The following is a 19,304-nucleotide window of genomic DNA, read 5'->3' as shown; positions in this document are numbered from 1 at the left end:
ATTGCTAGGTTTAAGAAAAAGTCTCTTAAAATTCAAACCTTGGGAAAATTGTCAAACATACTTAACCAAAAGATTATGATATAAAGTTTTTGTAAACCTGGTAAAATAAATATAATATATATATATTATAATACTTACAATAACTAGGGGAATATTTTAAAATATGAAGCTATAAAATATCCCCTAATATTTATTTTTCTTTTTCTTTCTTTTTTTTTTTTTAGGCACACTCTTAGTTAAGAGGTGCTTTTTTTTTTTCATTTTTAGAGAGGATAGGGAGAGACAGAGACAGAGAGAGAGAGGAGAGACAAAGAGAGAGAAGGCGGGGAGGAGCTGGAAGCATCAACTCCCATATGTGCCTTGACCAGGCAAGCCCAGGGTTTCGAACCGGCGACCTCAGCATTTCCAGGTCGACGCTTTATCCACTGCACCACCACAGGTCAAGCTCCCCTAATATTTTTATTTTTTGTATTTTCCTGAAGTTGGAAACGGGGAGGCAGTCAGACTCCCGCATGTGCCCGACTGGGATCCACCTGGCATGCCCACCAGGGAGCAATGCTCACCCATCTGGAGCGCTGCTCTGTTGTAACCAGGGCCATTCTAGCACCTGAGGCAGAGGCCATGGAGCCATCCTCAGCGCCCGGGCCAACTTTGCTCCAATGGAGCCTTGGCTGCGGGAGGGGAAGAGAAAGAGAGAAAGGAGAGGGGGAGGGGTGGAGAAGCAGATGGGCGCTTATCCTGTGTGCCCTGGCTGGGAATTGAACCCGGGACTCCTGCGTGCCAAGCCAATGCTCTACCACTGAGCCAACCGGCCAGGGTCCCCTAATTTTTGTGAGCAGTATATTTTATGGTAATAATGCTAAAAGATGTCTATCAAACTTAACCTGGCTTTAATATAAATATTCTGTCCAGATCGCAGAATTCTGTTTAATATATATAAGCACTTGTTTTCAGCCAATAAAATATTACACCCTAATTATGCTATCTGGAGGTTGAAAACATACCATATATAATCACATAAAGACAAAATATGTAAAGATCATATACATAAAGCCCAATTACTGATTTTTGTAGAGAAGGCACAAGATTTTTTTCTTTTTTTTAACTTTTAAGAAGGCTAGGCCTTGGCTGGTTGGCTCAGTGGTAGAGCGTCGGCCTGGCGTGCAGAAGTCCTGGGTTCGATTCCCGGCCAGGGCACACAGGAGAAGCGCCCGTCTGCTTCTCCACCCCTCCCCCTCTCCTTCCTCTCTGTCTCTCTCTTCCCCTCCAGCAGCCAGGGCTCTATTGGAGCAAAGTTGGCCCAGGCGCTGAGGATGGCTCCATGGCCTCTGCCTCAGGTGCTATTGTGGTTCTGGTCACAACAGAGCGACGCCCCGGATGGGCAGAGCATCGCCCCCTGGTGGGCGTGCCGGGTGGATCCCGGTTGGGCGCATGTGAGAGTCTGTCTGACTGTCTCCCCATTTCCAGCTTTGGAAAAATACAAAAAAAAAAAAAAAAAAAAAAAAAAGAAGGCTGGAATGAGGGGTGCTGGATATCAAGCAGGGGCAAGTTTAGTCGCTTACCATTTTAAGTGATACTTTTTTCAGTCAGTTACCTTAGTCTTATTTACATCCCTAATTACCTAGCAGGAGGCCTAGTAAGTCTCCTAATGAAAACTTCAAGGACTGTGACTGCACGGTGGGAACAAAGGAAGTCTCTGCTGCAATCAAAGCAATGAAGCCACAGGGGAGAGCCGGGTGGGCGAGGCTGCTTCGCTCCCTGAGAAATCCAAGTTCCAATGAAGGAAGTGAGCCTGGGCCGGGCTGCTTCTGCTCACTGAAGGAGAAAATCCCGTGACATAAGACATGACATGTTAAGAGTGGACTTGTCAAAATCCGTGTAATAAATGTTCCAGGTAAAGGCCTGGGAATTGTCCTATGAGTCACCATGGTAACATCTTCCTGGAACCCAATTAAGGTGCTGTGTACCAGGTCAAGTTAGGTGGGTCCCTAAATAAGAAATACAAAGGAGCCTGTGGACGTGTTTACCCCACAAAGACTGGGCACTTAACTCCATGAGGGCCAAACAAGGGAGAGGGAAGGGGTCCCTTCAGCTGTCAGGGGTGATCAGGTCCTGACTCATCAGATGCGGTCACCTAGGTGTCACCTGGGGATGGTCATGTGGGCGGGTGATTCTCCAGCTAGAGGGCAAATTTACCTTGGATCTCAGCACTGAGGTGCATCCTGAGGGAGGGTTTACTCTGCACATGACAGGCGGATTTCCCCGCAGGGCACCGAGAAGAGAGAGTGGGGTGAAAACAACTCTGGGTCTCACCAGGCATCAGAGAATGTCACCAGGCGGGGAATCAGAAGCAGGCCAGAGAGACGGGGGTCTGGCTGGCGGTGTTCTCTTTACAGACTTTCTACAACGTTCACAGACTTTTCACCTATTCAGAAGTAATCATTTTTAGAACAACTCACTTGAAATCCTTTTTCCCTCGGTAAGTATCTCCATACTTCATACCTTCTATTACCAGAACCATACAACTTCTAATTTTTTTAAATTAAAATTTTCTAACTCTTAGAAACCTCAGTTTTCAACAATAAACAAAAAAGTAAGCAACCAGCATTTAATTTATAGCTTCACCTCAAGAATTTAAAAACAAACAAAAAACTCAAATAAAATTAGGGTATCTTACCTTAAAACAGGGATTCCAATAGCATGTTCATTTTAGTTAGCACCAGGGCAGTCAGTCATTGTAGCTGGTCCTGGCCACCCATCTGAGGCCTGGAGCTAAAATACAACTGAGGCCTACATGTTATTTCTGGGGAGGTGACATTCTGCATCTGGCTATAAATTGGCCAGTTTTATTCAGCTATTTTTCCCTATTCTACTTGCCAAGGAATTTTCCTAACATCTTACTATCCTGGCTCAGTAAGTAGATATAGAAAAAGTAGTGAAAGTGGTATTTGAAAAACAAGTTTCTGAAACTTAAAAATATGCCTAAAAAATAAGAGTTAAGTTGAGTTCAGGCATGTAATGTGTTTAAAGTCACTTACCAATAAATGCTTATTAAATGATAGTGATTCACTATAATATTGAGTATCTACTACATGCCTGGTAACTTTCTTTAAAAACAGTTTTATTGAATTACAGTAATTTATATATTATAAACTTCTATCAGCTTAAGTGTATATTCAATGACTGTTAGTAAATTTATAGTTATGCATTCATAACTACAATCCAATCTAGAGCATTTCTGTCCCCCTCAAGAGATCCTTCATTTGCAGTCACTTTCCCTTCCCTCCCCGGCTCCTCCAGCCCTAAGCAACTATAACCTACTTTAAGATTTATCTTCTCTGGCGCCCATTTATCCACCCCTCCACCGCGCTTTCCTCTCTGTCTCTCTCTTCCCCTCCCGCAGCTGAGGCTCCATTGGAGCAGGGATGGCCCGGGCGCTGGGGATGGCTCCTTGGCCTCTGCCCCAGGCGCTAGAGTGGCTCTGGTCGCAACATGGCGACGCCCAGGATGGGCAGAGCATCGCCCCCTGGTGGGCAGAGCGTCGCCCCTGGTGGGCGTGCCGGGTGGATCCTGGTCGGGCGCATGCGGGAGTCTGTCTGACTGTCTCTCCCTGTTTCCAGCTTCAGAAAAAAAAAGAAGAAGAAGATTTATCTTCTCTGGATTTGCCTTTCCTCATGTAAACTGACTTATATAATATGTGATTTTTCTGTCTGGCTTCTTTCACTTAGCATAATGTTTTTGTGATTTACTCACAAAGAACGCTGCTATGAACACTCACAGACAAGTCTTTGTATGGACATATGTTTTCATTATTTTGAGGTAGATGCCCTATTGGTAAATTTGTATTTAACTGTTAAAGAAACTGCCAAACAGTTTTCCAAAGAGATGGCACCATTTCATTATGACCAGCAAGATACAAGAGTACCAGGTGTTGTACATATATTCTTTTGCATAGAAACGTGAAGCTGAAAGGAGTCAACTGACTCGCAGGTCACACAGCCCTGACAAAGCTCATATTCAACCATGTCTGACTCTGAATCCCATTCTTTTCTGCTGTGGGACCGGGCTCTGTGCTGGGTGTTCCTTTTCATTAGCACAGGTGAGCAGTAGCTTTTCCTTAGACCCAGGAGGCTGAGCTGGAGCCACACCAAAGCACAGGTGAGTAATGGAGGTTTGGGCCAGGAGAGCAAGTCTGATTTTATTTTATTTATTTATTTTCAGAGACAGAGAGAGAGTCAGAGAGAGGAATAGACAGGGACAGACAGGAACGAAGAGATGAGAAGCATCAATCATTAATTTTTCATTGCATGTTGCAACACCTTAGTTGTTCATTGATTGCTTTCTCAAATGTGCCTTGACCGCGGGCCTTCAGCAGACCGAGTAACCCCTTGCTTGAGCCAAGGACCTTGGGTCCAAGCTGGTAAGCTTTTGCTCAAACCAGTTGAGCCCGTGCTCAAGCTGGCAACCTCAGGGTCTCGAACCTGGGTCCTCCGCATCCCAGTCCAATGCTCTATCCACTGCGCCACCACCTGGTCAGGTGGAGAGCAAGTCTGATTTTTTTTGCCACCTGGCCCTGGATACTGAGACCCGGAAATTCTTTCCATGACTCACTTATTTCTTTAAGTCTAGTGTGAAACTTCAGTCCTCCATCACAGTGAGTCAGCAAATGAGCAAGCTGGGCAATACAAAGAGATCCCCATCACTGTGGACTTTGACAGTCTTGTAACTGCTTGGCTGGCCACAGAACCGAGAGAGGAGATTTTTGTTTTCCTCTTGTCCCTGGCTCAGCAAGTAAGTAGTTAATGAGATAACATCAGCGAACAAGCCCAGGCAACTGCTGACTGCTCTGTTCCTGTTGCCTTGTTTTTTATGGTTGGTCAAAACACAAACAGCAGGATGTGTAAATTGATTACATAAAGACAGGGGAGACAACATAGTCAAATTGAAAAGATCAAGCAAGAATTATACTTTCTATAATTTTTACATTCAGCAGGATTTTAATAAAAGCGTGTCTCTTTTTATTCATATCTTTTTACATCACTATCTCCAGGGGCACTGTGTTAGGGTAAACAAGCATGCAGTTTGACATTTCCATTCATTCATCCTTCACGCAGGGGCTCTGTCTTGTTCAGCTTTGTGGTCCCTGTAGTGCCTAGCATGATGTCTTGCAACATTAGACCTTCATCATATCTCACCTGGGCTGCTGCAATTAATCTCCCAGTGGTCACCCTCCATCCATATCTCCTCTTTGCAGTCCATTTTCCACACTGTCTCCTGAATTATCTTTCTAAAACACAATTTTTTTAATCCAAAGAGAAATAATAACATTATTTAATTGGATTCATGGTGTTGCAAATATGGCAAAGGCAACCCCATGCATGTCTGTGCATTTAAAGATGCCCACTGTTTTGGGGTATGGCCAAAAGAAAAGAAAACAAATATTTTAAAGCTGTCAATTGCTGCAGAAAGAACTCTATATTCTTTAGCAGGTTACTAAAGACCACTTTTTACCTGGTTCAGCAGCCTGCAATTTGACTTCTCACTTTTCTCATCCCTGCTGTTTCTACAGGGACCACTTATTCATCTTCCTTACATTTTCTAGCACCTGCGATAGGCCTGAACCTAAAGCAGTGTTCAATAAGTACATTTTGGTAGATTGATAGTTGTTTTGACCTGTTAATAGATATATTAATTGTATGAGGCTTCAAAGACAATGTCAGCTCTGGCCGGTTGGCTCAGTGGTAGAGTGTCAGCCCAGCGTGTAGAAGTCCCGGGTTCAATTCCCAGCCAGGGCGCACAGGAGAAGCACCCAACTGCTTCTCCACCCTTCCCCCTTCTCCTTTTTCTCTCTCTCTCTCTTCCCCTTCTGCAGCCAAGGCTCCACGGGAGCAAAGTTGGCCCAGATGCTGAGGATGGCTCCATGGCCTCTGCCTCAGGCGCTAGAATGACTCCAGTTGCAAAGGAACAATGCCCCAGATGGGCAGAGCATCACGCAATCCATTCTGGGTGGATTTTGGTCGGGTGCATGTGGGTGTCTGTCTCTCTGCTTCCCCACTTCTCACTTCAGAAATATACAAAAACAAAAAAAAGGGCAATGTCTGCTAATTCCTAGGACTTTTTTCATAACAGAGGAGGTATAAGAAAGGTAAATAGCACACAGGAGAAGCACCCATTTGCTTCTCCACCCCTCCCCCTCTCCTTCCTCTCTGTCTCTCTCTTCCCCTCCCGTAGCCAAGGCTCCATTGGAGCAAAGATGGCCCGGGCGCTGGGGATGGCTCTGTGGCCTCTGCCTCAGGCGCTAGAGTGGCTCTGGTCACAACATGGTGACGCCCAGGATGGGCAGAGCATCGCCCCCTAGTGGGCAGAGTGTCGCCCCATGGTGGGCGTGCCAGGTGGATCCTGGTCGGGCGCATGCGGGAGTCTGTCTGACTGTCTCTCCCCGTTTCCAGCTTCAGAAAAATGCAAAAAAAAAAAAAAAAGAAAAGTAAATAAATTATACTATTTGTTCTTCTTTTTATAGTGGGACTGTTGATTAATTAAATCTATGTCTTATTTTATGCTAACAGTCAAATTATTATTTTTAAATTGCAGAAGTGTCTACCATAAATGAAAAGTTGAAAGTGAATGGTAAATATATCAACTGATCCTATGGTGGCCCAGAAAGCTCAGATAAATGACACTAGAACCTAGACCAGCTGTTCTCAACCTATGGGTCGCGACCCCGGCGGGGGTCGAATGACCAAAACACAGGGGTCGCCTAAAGCCATCGGAAAATACATATTTATTATACAATACATTTTTAAATAAAATATGTATTTCTGATGGCTTTAGGCGACCCCTGTGTTTTGGTGGTTCGACCCCCGCCGGGGTCACGACCCACAGGTTGAGAACCGCTGACCTAGACCATAATACCCATCTGAATATAAAAAAAGTGGAATTAGTCTCATGTAAAGTATACTGCTGGCACTAAAGACTTTTGATTTGTTGACATTATAATGTAATTAATTATCAAGCCTTTTACTTATGTATTTATAGGCATCATTAAAAACAAACCCATGGCCTGACCAGGTGGTGGCGTAGTGGATAGAGCGTCAGACTGGGATGCAGAAGACCCAGGTTCGAGACCCCGAGGTCACCAGCTTGAGTGCGGGCTCACCTGGTTTGAACAAAAAAGCCCACCACTGACCTGTGGTGGCGCAGTGGATAAAGCATCAACCTGGAAATGCTGAGGTCGCCGATTCGAAACCCTGGGCTTGCCTGGTCAAGGCACATATGGGAGTTGATGCTTCCAGCTCCTCCCCCCTTCTATCTCTCTGTTTCTCCTCTCTCTCTCTCTCTGTCTCTCCCTCTCCTCTCTAAAATGAATAAATAAATAAATAAAAATTGAAAAAAAAAAAAAGCCCACCAACTTTAACCCAAGGTCGCTGGTTCCAGCAAGGAGTTACTCAGTCTGCTGAAGGCCCGCGGTCAAGGCACATATGAGAAAGCAATCAATGAACAACTAAGGTGTTGCAACGTGCAATGAAAAACTAATGATTGATGCTTCTCATCTCCTTCGTTCCTGTCTGTCTGTCCCTGTTTATTCCTCTCTCGGACTCACTCTCTGCCTCTGTAAAAAAACAACAACAACAACAAAAAAAACGAACCCATGGGCCCTGGCTGGCTGGCTCAGTTGGAGCACCAACCTGATACACAAAGGTTGTGGGTTCAGTCCTCAGTCAGGGCACACACAAGAAGCAACAAATGAATGCACAGCTAAGTGGAACAACAAATCAATGTTTCTTTCTCTTTCTTTTCCTTCCTTTCTCTTTTTCTAAAATCAATCAATCAAATAATAAAATAAATAAAAACTGTTCCATGTACCAAAACATACTTTAAAAATTGTAGCAAGTTTGACAACAAATTAATATATTGTTATTTACAAAACTATTAAGATGAGATAAATCTATAGTCTTGATGGGTAAAGGATTTCAGAATGCACTGCCCTCAAATGTGTCACTTTGACCTGTGGACTATTTTGAGCTAAAAGCAATCAAGACTCAGCAGATTCACAAAAACTTTTACCTCTCCATTAACTACCTGAAAGAATTTCAACAGTGGGGAAAGAGAGCCTGCCTGGCTCAGAGTGAGAGAGAGCTATCTATTACCAGATATAACATCTTATCTGAATGACTTATCTGTATGGAGGGAAACCATCTAACTACTGAACATCTCCCAACACACAAATGTGGTGCTATGAATCACCCTCTGCCCTTTGGAAGCCTCAGGCCCTATTCCGTTCATTAGTTCAGGTGGCATATAGGCTTCAACTACTTGACTTGCCCTGGGGTCTCATATACTTATGGGCCCCTGTACATACATATGTAATTAAATTTTTTTCTTGTTAATCTATGTTATGTTGATTTGATTATTAGATTAGTCAAAGAAACTAGAAGGGTATAATAAGAATTTTTCCATTCCTACATGGGCAAAAGACACAAAAGACATCACAGATAAGGTCATATGATTAATTGATAATATGGAAAAGTTACTCAATTTCAACTTCACCAGAAATCAAGACACCATCTTTTGCTGATCAATCCAGGCAAGTAAAGGAAAAAATTAGTAATATTATCCATGAATTGCAAGTATGTGCTAAAACAAAGAACTAATGTATTTCTGGTGGCAATATATATAAAATTAGTATCATCCTGCCTGACTAGTGGTGGTGCAGTGGATAGAGTTTCGACCTGGGATGCTGAGGTCCCAGGTTCAAATTCTCGAGGTTCCCAGCTTGAGCATGAACTCATTTGGCTTGAGCACAGGGTTGCCAGCTTGAGCGCAGTGATCCTATGGCTGCTGGCTTGAGCCCAAAGGTCAATGGCTTGAAGCCCAAGGTCTCTGAATGATCCCATGGGTGTTGGCATGAGCCCAAAGGTCGCTGGCTTGCCTAACCAGGAGGTGGCACAGTGAATAGAGCATCGAACTGGGATGTGGAGGACCCAGGTTCGAGACCTCGAAGTTGCCAGCTTGAGCATGAGCTCATCTGGTTTGAATAAGGCTCACCAGCTTGAGCCCAAGGTTGCGGGCTCTAGCAAGGGGTCAGTCGGTCTGCTGTAGCCCCCCGGTCAAGGCACATATGAGAAATCAATCAATGAATAACTAAGGAACCACAACAAAGAATTGATGTTTCTCATCTCTCTTCCTTCCTGTCTGTCCCTATCTGTCCCTCTCTCTGACTCTCCCTGTCTCTCTCTCTCTCTCTCTCTCTCTCTCTCTCACACACACACACACACACACAAAGTCTCTGGCTTGACCCAAAGATCCCTGAGTTGAAGCCCAAGGTCTCTGGCTTGAGCAAGGGGTCACTGGCTCAACTGGAGCCCCCTGGTCAAGGCACATATGAGAAGCAATCAATGAACAACTAAAGTGCCACAACTCGAGTTGATGCTCCTCACCTCTCTCCCTTCCTGTTTTTCTGATTGTCTCAATCTCTCACAAAATAAATAAATTGGTATCATCCTTTCAGGAAGTTATTTTGCAATATGTGTCAAGGATCTTATAAATATTCACGCTTTTTAGTAATTTTACTTTTGGGATACCCACAAGAGAATAATCCTACATGAGAAAAAAAATAAATATAATATGCAGAAAGATATTTGTCAGAACATTATATAGACAGCTGCAAACCACCTAAATATTTAATAGTAAAACATAAGAGAAATTAATGCATATTTATTTGATGCATATAGCAAATAGGAATTGACACGAGTGACTCCCATAAATGTAACATTGAGAAGAAATAAAAGCAAATTGTGGAATATATACAGTATGATGCTAATTATATAGAGGTTTTTAAAAAAATATTTTATTTATTGATTTTACAAAGAAAAGAGAAAGAGGGGCAGGGGAGTGAGAAGTATCAACTCATAGCTGCTAGATTTTTTAGTTATTCATTAATTGCTTTTTATATGTGCCTTGACCAGGCAAGCCCATGGCTTTGAACCAGTGACCTCAGCATTCCAGGTTAATGCTTTATACACTGCACAACCACTGCCAGGTTAATTATATAGAGTTTGAAACATAAAATAATATTACGTATTACTTAGGGATACCCAGTGGTAGGATTCAGCTGGTTTGCACCACTTCAGCAGAACCAATACCTAACGTTTTGTTGAGTTTGGAGAACCGGTGTTAAAATGGCACTTGTAATCAGAGTTGTCTCTAAAGTGGGTGCCTGGGCAACTGCCCAATGTGGAAATCACAAATTTACATTCCTTACTCTTTTTTACGTTTATCTGCGCAACAGCATATTCTAAGCACCCATAGTAATGTTCATTCCATTCATAGGAGGAAAAGGTTGCAAGTGAGGACGCCAATCAAGAAGCAACATGGACATATCTTAAATAACAGTTTTATTGTTTTTTTGTCAGGTATTATTTAATGCTTTTTCATTTATATTTTAAAACTTTCTTATAATCTGGCCTGACCTGTGGTGGCACAGTGGGATAAAGCGTCAACCTGGAACACTGAGGTTGCCGGTTCGAAACCTTGGACTTGCCTGGTCAAGGCTCATATGGGAGTTGATGCTTCCTGCTCCTCCCCCTTCTCTCTCTCTCCCCTCTCTCTAAAAATCAATAAGTAAAATATTTAAAAAAAAACAAAAAAACTTTCTTATAATCTAGTTTTGTGTACCTTTTTTATTCTTATTTAAGTATTAAATGCATGAAATAATAAAGTATCTTTTGGTATATAGTTTTTTATACTTAAAATGGTCATCAGGTCAGAGAACCTGTTGTTAAATTAGTATTTGAATTCCACCACTGAGGATACACACATGTGCAGTAAACGTATAGATAAATTCATGGACTGAAAAGTCACCAAATTTAAGAAAGGAGTTACCTGTGCTGGAGAAAGGAGCTACAAATAAGAAAGATTATACAGAAGGTATCAACTGAACTGGTAATTATTTATTTTTTAAGCTCCATCAGGATTTATGAATTTTCATTCTACAATTCCTTATATCTTTTTGTCTTAAATATTTCATAATAAACTTAAAATATATAACTATCAAAAAGTTACCCATTAAATCCAATATAAGAACATGGAAATATTTGTGGTGTAACATGAAGTTCAACAAATTCATGTTCAAAATTATTACAACTATGTAAAAGCCATGAAAAAATTGGAGAAAGAATACCTCTCAAATTTAGCACCTTACTTGTCAGATGGTGGTGGTGTTACTTCATTAATCTTTTAAAATATTTTGTCTATTTTCTTTTATATTTGGCATTGTGTTATGACTGAAAAATATCATAATAAATGTATTTTTAAAAACAAGCATGATGTGTTTCTTAGGTATGAAACCATTTGTACTATTATATTGCATTTTATTTACAAACTGATGTTCTGTTTAGCTTGGAATCTAGCAGCATGTGTGAGATGGTGATAATGCAAAGCCTGACCTGTGGTGGCACAGTGGATGAACCTTTGACCTAGAACAGGGGTCGGGAACCTTTTTGGCTGAGAGAGCCATGAACGCCACATATTTTAAAATGTAATTCCGTGAGAGCCATACAATGACCCGTGTATGCTACACATTATCCAATAAAAATTTGGTGTTGTCCCGGAGGACAGCTGTGATTGGCTCCAGCCACCCGCAACCATGCACATGAGCGATAGGAAATGAATGGATTGTAATACATGAGAATGTTTTATATTTTTAACATTATTATTATTTTTTATTAAAGATTTGTCTGAGAGCAAGATGCAGCCATCAAAAGAGCCACATCTGGCTCATGAGCCATAGTTCCCCACCCCGGACCTAGAATGTTGAGGTTACCGATTTGAGACCCCAGCTTGCTTGGTCAAGGCACATAGGATAATCAGCTTCTGCAAGTTGATGCTTTCTGCTCCTTCCTTCCACCCTTTCTCTCTCTCTCTCAAATCAATAAGTAAGGTCTTAAAAAAGATGGAGAAAGATGAGGTTAATAGGTACCAAATTTGGTTGACAAAGGAGTGTGAAGCTGAATCAAACAAGGGCTGCTGCTACCAATTCATGAAATTTACGAGGAAGATTATGCTGATAGTTATCCATCATCGAGGCCGGCTTCCAGAGAGACTTGAGGTAGCAGTGTGTTTCCACACATGAAAAGTATGCAATTTAAATTAACTTTGTTAAAAAATGAAGAATCAATGAATGGAAGAATAAGTCTGGGTCAAATACTGAAATTGAGGCTCTTACTTAAGTTTCAGTATTAGATTATTTTCATAATTTCCAAAGAATCTTAGAATCCTCCAAAAAAGCATGGGTTTCTGCTGTGCTCTGTTTTCCTACCTCCCGACCTGTGTTGACACCATTTTGCCCCTCACAAGTAAAGCCTTCGTCCCTTCTATCTATGTAGAAAGACTTTATCTTTCAAGTACAACTAAAATACTTGGTGGGTTGATTATAACCCAGATGTAAGATAATGAGTGCCTTGATTTGCCTGATGGTGTAGAAATAAAATAGAATGCAAAAAGCTTCTGATGGGGAAGGAGCTCTAAATGGGCAAGAATGAAGGAGCCATGGAGAATAATAATGACAATTACAAAATTGATTGCATGCTCATCATATACTAGACCCTATGTTAACCATTTTGTCTTAAAGATTTTACTTAATGATTTTACAGAGAGAGGAGAGAGAGAGGAGTGATAAGCATAGTTGCTTCACTTTAGTTTTGAATGCATTGCTTGCTTGTTGCTTGTCATATGTGCCTTAAACCGGCAAGCCCAGGGTTTTGAACTGGCGACCTCAGCATTCCAGGTCCACATTCTATCCACTATGTCACCACAGGCCAGGCATCATTTTTATATTTATTATCACAGGCTTCATAATATTCTCAATAATTCTTTGAAATAGCCTGACCAGGCGGCAGTGCAGTGGATAAGAGCATCAGACTGGGACACAGAGGACCCAAGTTCGAAACCCCAAGATCAACAGCTTAAGCACCAGCTTGTCCAGCTTGAGCATGGGCTCACCAGCTTGAGCGCAGGGTCACTGGCTTGAGTGTGGGATCATAGATATGACCCCATGGTCGTGGGCTTGAGCCCAAGGTTGCTGGCTTGAAGCTCAAGGTTGCTGGCTTGAGTCCAAGGTCGCTGGCTTGAGCAAGGGATCACTCACTCTGCTGTAGCTCCCCCAGTCAAGGCATATATAAGAAAGCGGTCAATGAACAACAAAAGTGCCACACGAAGAATTGACGCTTTTTATCTTTCTCCCTTCCTGCCTGTCTCTCCCTATCTGTCCCTCTTTCTGTCTCTCTCTGTGTCTGTCACAATAATAATAATAATAATAATAATAATAATAATGATTCTTTGAAATAGTTTATCAGGACACTATTACATGTAATAGAAAACCCTATTGCAGGGGTCCCCAAACTATGGCCCGCGGGCCGCATGTGGCCCCCTGAGGCCATTTATCCGGCCCCCGCCGCACTTCTGGAAGGGGCACCTCTTTCATTGGTGGTCAGTGAGAGGAGCATAGTTCCCATTGAAATACTGGTCAGTTTGTTGATTTAAATTTACTTGTTCTTTATTTTAAATATTGTATTTGTTCCCGGTTTGTTTTTTTATTTTAAAATAAGATATGTGCAGTGTGCATAGGGATTTGTTCATAGTTTTTTTTATAGTCTGGCCCTCCAATGGTCTGAGGGACAGTGAACTGGCCCCCTGTGTAAAAAGTTTGGGGACCCCTGCCCTATTGTAAGAGTTTAAATAAGTCAGGATGTCTTTTTCTTCTTCCATTTAATAAGGAGCCCAGTCCAGTTTTATGTGTGACTCAATGAGGTCACCAAGATTTCAGGTTCATTTTATCTTCTTTTCTTTTTTTTTTTTTTCTTTTCCTGAAGTTGGAAATGGGGAGGCAGTAAGACAGACTCCCACATGTGCCTGACCGGGATCCACCCGGCATGCCCACCAGGGGGCGATGCTCTGCCCATCTTGGGGCGTTGCTCTGCCACAATCAGAGCCATTCTAGCGCCTAAGGCAGAGGCCACAGAGCCATCCTCAGCGCACGGGCAAACTTTGCTCCAATTGAGCTTTGGCTGCGGGAGGGGAAGAGAGAGACAGAGAGGAAGGAGAGGGGGAGGGGTGAAGAAGCAGATGGGCGCTTCTCCTATGTGCCCTGGCCGGGAATCAAACCCGGGACTCCCGCACGCCAGGCTGACGCTCTACCACTGAGCCAACTGTCCAGGGCCTCTTTTTTATTATTATTATAAATTTTTATTAATTTTAATGGGGTGACATCAATAAATCAGGGTACATATGTTCAAAGAAAACATCTCCAGATTATCATGTCATTCAATTATGTTGTATACCCATCACCCAAAGTCAGATTGTCCTCTGTCACCTTCTATCTGGTTTTCTTTGTGTCCCTTCCCCTCCCCCCATCTCCCTCTCTCTTCCCCTTCCCCATAACCACCACACTCTTATCCATGACTCTTAGTCTCATTTTTATGTCCCACCTATGTATGGAATCATGCAGTTCTTAGTTTTTTCTGATTTACTTATTTCACTCCGTATAATGTTATCAAGTTCCATCCGTGTTGTTGTAAATGAATCGATGTCATCATTTCTTATGGCTGAGTAGTATTCCATAGTGTATATGTGCCACATCTTTTTTATCCAGTCATCTATTGAAGGGCTTTTGGGTTGTTTCCATGTCCTGGCCACTGTGAACAATGCTGCAATGAACATGGGGCTGCATGTGTCTTTACATATCAATGTTTCTGAGTTTTGGGGGTATATACCCAGTAGAGGCATTGCTGGGTCATAAGGTAGTTCCATTTTCAGTTTTTTGAGGAACCACCATACTTTCTTCCATAATGCTTGTACTACTTTACATTCCCACCAACAGTGGATTATCTTCTTACTTCACTATTCTTAGCATATGTCTTTCATTTTCATGGCCACAAAATCACTGATACTTCTCCACATAGCATCTACCTCCAAGAGAGAAAGGGTGATGGGTATCCCTTCTCAAAGACGTCCATAGATATATTTTTGTTAGAATTATGTCTCGTGACCTAAGGCTGTGAGATCACCCAATAAACTTTTGTTAATAAAGAAGTAGGAGGAATTAATATTTTGGTAGAGAACCCTCAATATTACCCTTGTTTCATACATGAGGGAAATGAGGCATATGCAGGTGAAAGAGACAGTAATTTTTTTCTTTGGGTCTGACAGCAGAGTCCATGCTGTTAATCATTTACAATATATGGTGTTATTTGTAAATGGCTTCGTTCCCACTTTCCACTTAAGATGGGATGTGGACAATATCAGAATACACTCTGCACCACGTTTCTCTTCTTTAGTAACTTCCCTTCCTCTTTGCTGTTGTCTTTTCCCCTTAGATCTCAAAGTGGAAGAGGGGAAGCTACAGGCTTTTGTTAGGCCTGGGGGGAAGAAAACTGATGTACTTCTACATTTTCTTTCCCATTTGAAATTCTGAATAACTTTAGGAATCCAAGAGGATGATATAAATCAGGCATCCCCAAACTACAGCCCGCGGGCCAAAATGCGGCCCCTTGAGGCCATTTATCCAGCCCCCACTGCACTTCTGGAAGGGGCACCTCTTTCATTGGTGGTCAGTGAGAGGACCACTGTATTTGGCAGCCCTCCAATGGTCTGAGGGACAGTGAACTGGCCCCCTGTGTAAAAAGTTTGGAGACCCCTGAAAATAGACCTTGGTGAATGATTAAGTTTTGGAGCTTGACAGAATTAAGCAAAAATTTAAGGGTTTGATTACAAAGTTGTTTGGGTAATCGAAGATACATATCAGTAACTAAGGGAAATTGGTTGATTTTTTTATTAACAATAATTAAGCCTTGGATAAACCTCATTAGCTATCATACTGCCACTGCACAAAGCTTTAAATTGTTTTGTGTTAAGTTTTAGATGTTGGCAAAACTTTCAGGTAGGTACTGATGATGTTGGGTACATCATTCAAAATAAGCAGATGAGAAGAAAAATAAGATGAATGTAAAAGAAAGCAATTATCCTATCCCAATGAGGCAGAGTAGTAAGAAGCTAGGAAAATTCCTTGGCAAATGGAAACTGAAACAGATAGCTAAACAGATGGTCAAGCGATTTCCAGCCAGCCAACAAATCACAAGATCTCCTATTCCCCAAGGACACTTAGAAGCAAATGGTTTACACATTCCAGATTATGCTGGGCAGACCCTCTTCATCCTGGTCCCTTGCCAGTGACATTGTTTGGAGGGGAAATTGAGCAGAGAATGACCCTGACCCCTCTATCCACTCATGTTGATGCATCAGTTTATTAAAGAACACACCTGGAAAGCTGATGAATATTCTATTGTGACCCTCCCCTGAGACCTGCCCTAAACTCCCTGCCTGTATAAAACAGATAAAAACCCTTAAGACAAAGAATCCAGCCTGACCAGGCGGTGGCACAGTGAATAGAGCTTTGGAGTGGGATGCAGAGGACCAGGGTTTAAAACCCAAGGTTGCCAGCTTGAGCGCGTGATCGCTGGCTTGAGCCCAGAGTTGCTGGCTTAAGCAAGGGGTCACTCGCTCTGCTATAGCCCCCCAGTCAAGACACATATGAGAAAGCAATCAGTGAACAACTAAGGTGACACAACGAAGAATTGATGCTTCTCATCTCTCTCCCTTCCTATTTGTCTGTCCTTATCTTTCCTTCTCTCTGTGTCTCTGTCAAAAAGAAAAAAGAAAAAAAAAGACAAAGAACCTAGTGCACATTCTCCATTGGGCATGTCTGCACCCCCTCCCACCCTACCCCTCCTTCTTTCTCAGGCATGTATTATTGCACTCTTTCTCCTAAGGCAGTGGTTCTCAAAGTGTGTGCCAGGGCGCACTGGCATGCCCTAGAAGATTTCCAGGTGTGCCCTATGGTATTCCAGAGAAATAGGGTTTTTGGAGCTTAGATTTTGGGGGACAGAGGTGTGGGGAATTGGCTGTAAGCTGACAGTCTGCCCCCCCCTCACTTGCCTTATTAGGTTGCAAAAGGCTGTTAAACTGTGGTGCTGGATTGTTTACACTACCCCCATGTTCCCCAGAAAGACTGGAGGCAAGTTTCTTCTATCCTTTGTTTGGTGTAAAGTTAGGATTATATGTATGGTGGGGGTTTTCTGCACTCAACACAATTAAGAGTAAAAAGAGAGGAATTCTTCAATGTATTGATGACAAAATGAGAGTTTGCCTTTCAAATATATGCCCAAACACTGAAGAAATCGCTAAGACACATCAGGCTCATGTTTCTCATAAACACAAGAATGAAAAAACTTGGCCTGACCAGGCAGTGGCACAGTGGGATAGAACATCGAACTGGGATGTGGAGAACTCAGGTTCAAGACCACGAGGTCACCAGCTTGAGCGCAGGCTCATCTGGAGGGGTTACTTGGTCTGCTGTAGCCCCCCCCCCCCGGTCAAGGCACATATGAGAAAGCAATCAATGAACAACTAAGGTGTCGCAACAAAAAACTAATGATTGATGCTTCTCATCTCTCTCTGTTATTGTCTGTCTGTCACTATCTCTGACTCTCTGTCTCTGTAAAAAAAAATTTTTTTTTTTAAATGAAAAAACAACACATTCGTGCCGGGACTTGCCGAATTTACTAAATCTTACTAAGAATGTATCTATATATATATTAAAAAGGTAACTTTTGTCGTTTTTTAATTTATTTTTATTTATTTATTTTTTTTGTAGTTTTCTGAAGTTGGAAACGGGGAGGCAGTCAGACAGACTCCCGCCTGCGCCCAACCGAATCCACCTGGCATCTCACCGGGGGCAATGCTCTGCCCATCTGGGGCGTCGCTCTGCCGCAACCAGAGCCATTCTAGTGCCTGAGGCAGAGGCCATGGAGCCATCCTCAGCGCCCAGGCCAACTTTGCTCCAATGGAGCCTTGGCTACAGGAGGGGAAGAGAGAGACAGAGAGGAAGGAGAGGGGGAGGGGTGGAGAAGCAGATGGGCGCTTCTCCTGTGTGCCCTGGCCGAGAATCGAACCCGGGACTCCTGCATGCCAGGTCGATGCTCTACCACTGAGTCAACTGGCTAGGGCCTCGTTTTTTTATTTTTTAATCCCTCTTTTTTACGAATTCTAAAAGGCATAACTCAAAATACGTAACATAAAAATGTATTTTAATGTCAGAATAAATTTAATTTTGTCATATTTATTTTGTTTAATTACCATAAAAGCACTCTTGGGTTTTATATTTTTTCTTTAATATTTGACTTAATTATTATAAGATATTTCTCAGTAATTTATATATAGTGCGCCTGCAATTATTTGTAGGATTTTAAATGCTCTCTGACTTCAAAAAGTTTGAGAAAAACTGTCCTAAGGTCTAGCAGGCGTCCCCAAACTATAGCCCGCGGGCCGCAATGCGGCCCCCTGAGGCCATTTATCCAGCCCCCACTGCACTTCTGTAAGGGGCACCTCTTTCATTGGTGGTCAGTGAGAGGAGCACTGTATGTGGCAGCCCTCCAATGGTCTGAGGGACAGTGAACTGGCCCCCTGTGTAAAAAGTTTGGAGACCCCCGGAAGGTTTGCAGTAGACTTGCAACCAGGGGAACAGTGGGAAGCAGCAGCTCATTCCAGGCTAACTAACCCCTGAATCTGTCTGCAAGGGCCGTCCTTTTGCCTTCGTAACTTGTTTCTTGAGTCCACACACCCAGCTGGCTCACTTCTTCTGCCTCTGTGACTTCCTTTTTAAAGGGCCAGGGCAGCTCCGCCTAAACTCACTCCTTTGTTATGATCCTGCTTCCTCTGTTATAAGCCCTTTCTTTGTTTCTCTGTCCCCAGTTTTAACAAGCATATTCTCAAAACCACCTGGACTTGTGTCATGAAATATTTTTTACATGAAATCTAGAGCCCACATATTCCTGGTCCCTGTGCTGTGACACCAATTGGAATAAGATGTATTTATTTTATTTATTTCTAAACCTGTTTATAACAAGTTTCTATATGCCTGAGAATGAAAAGGAGGGCAGTATTTCAGTCTTGAAGATAATGAAATTATGGATTTTTTTAAACCTCTTTGAGAAGTACAAATGTTCATGTATGTCCTCATGCCTCCTGACCATCCAGAGTACAATCAATTTGTTTAAAAAATGTGTAAGACAATATTAAAATAAGGCAAATGTATGTTCTTCTTGTTTCTATAAATTGGTTATCAAACAAACATGACTTTAAGTTAATAAAACTGGAACTGGAACTAATTTCATTTTTGGGAAAAAAAAACTCACTCCCGGGGGTCAGCGAGCATGAAAACAACCTACCACTCAAAGGGTTAATGACCAGGA

At 42.4% G+C, this 19,304-nt stretch overlaps 1 non-coding gene across 1 annotated transcript; it reads right to left on the bottom strand.

Annotated features, from left to right (window-relative positions):
- Nucleotides 1-15,743: 15,743 nt before the first annotated feature.
- On the bottom strand, nt 15,744-15,889 carry LOC136327810 (U4 spliceosomal RNA). Its single transcript, XR_010729885.1, has one exon. It is a non-coding gene; the product is annotated as a U4 spliceosomal RNA (small nuclear RNA).
- Nucleotides 15,890-19,304: the final 3,415 nt, after the last annotated feature.

Source organism: Saccopteryx bilineata, chromosome 2 (genome assembly GCF_036850765.1).
Source record: "Saccopteryx bilineata isolate mSacBil1 chromosome 2, mSacBil1_pri_phased_curated, whole genome shotgun sequence".
NCBI classification, from domain to species: Eukaryota; Metazoa; Chordata; class Mammalia; order Chiroptera; family Emballonuridae; genus Saccopteryx; species Saccopteryx bilineata.
The sequence above is the reverse complement of the archived record's forward strand: the minus strand, read 5'-3'. Positions and strand labels throughout refer to the sequence as shown.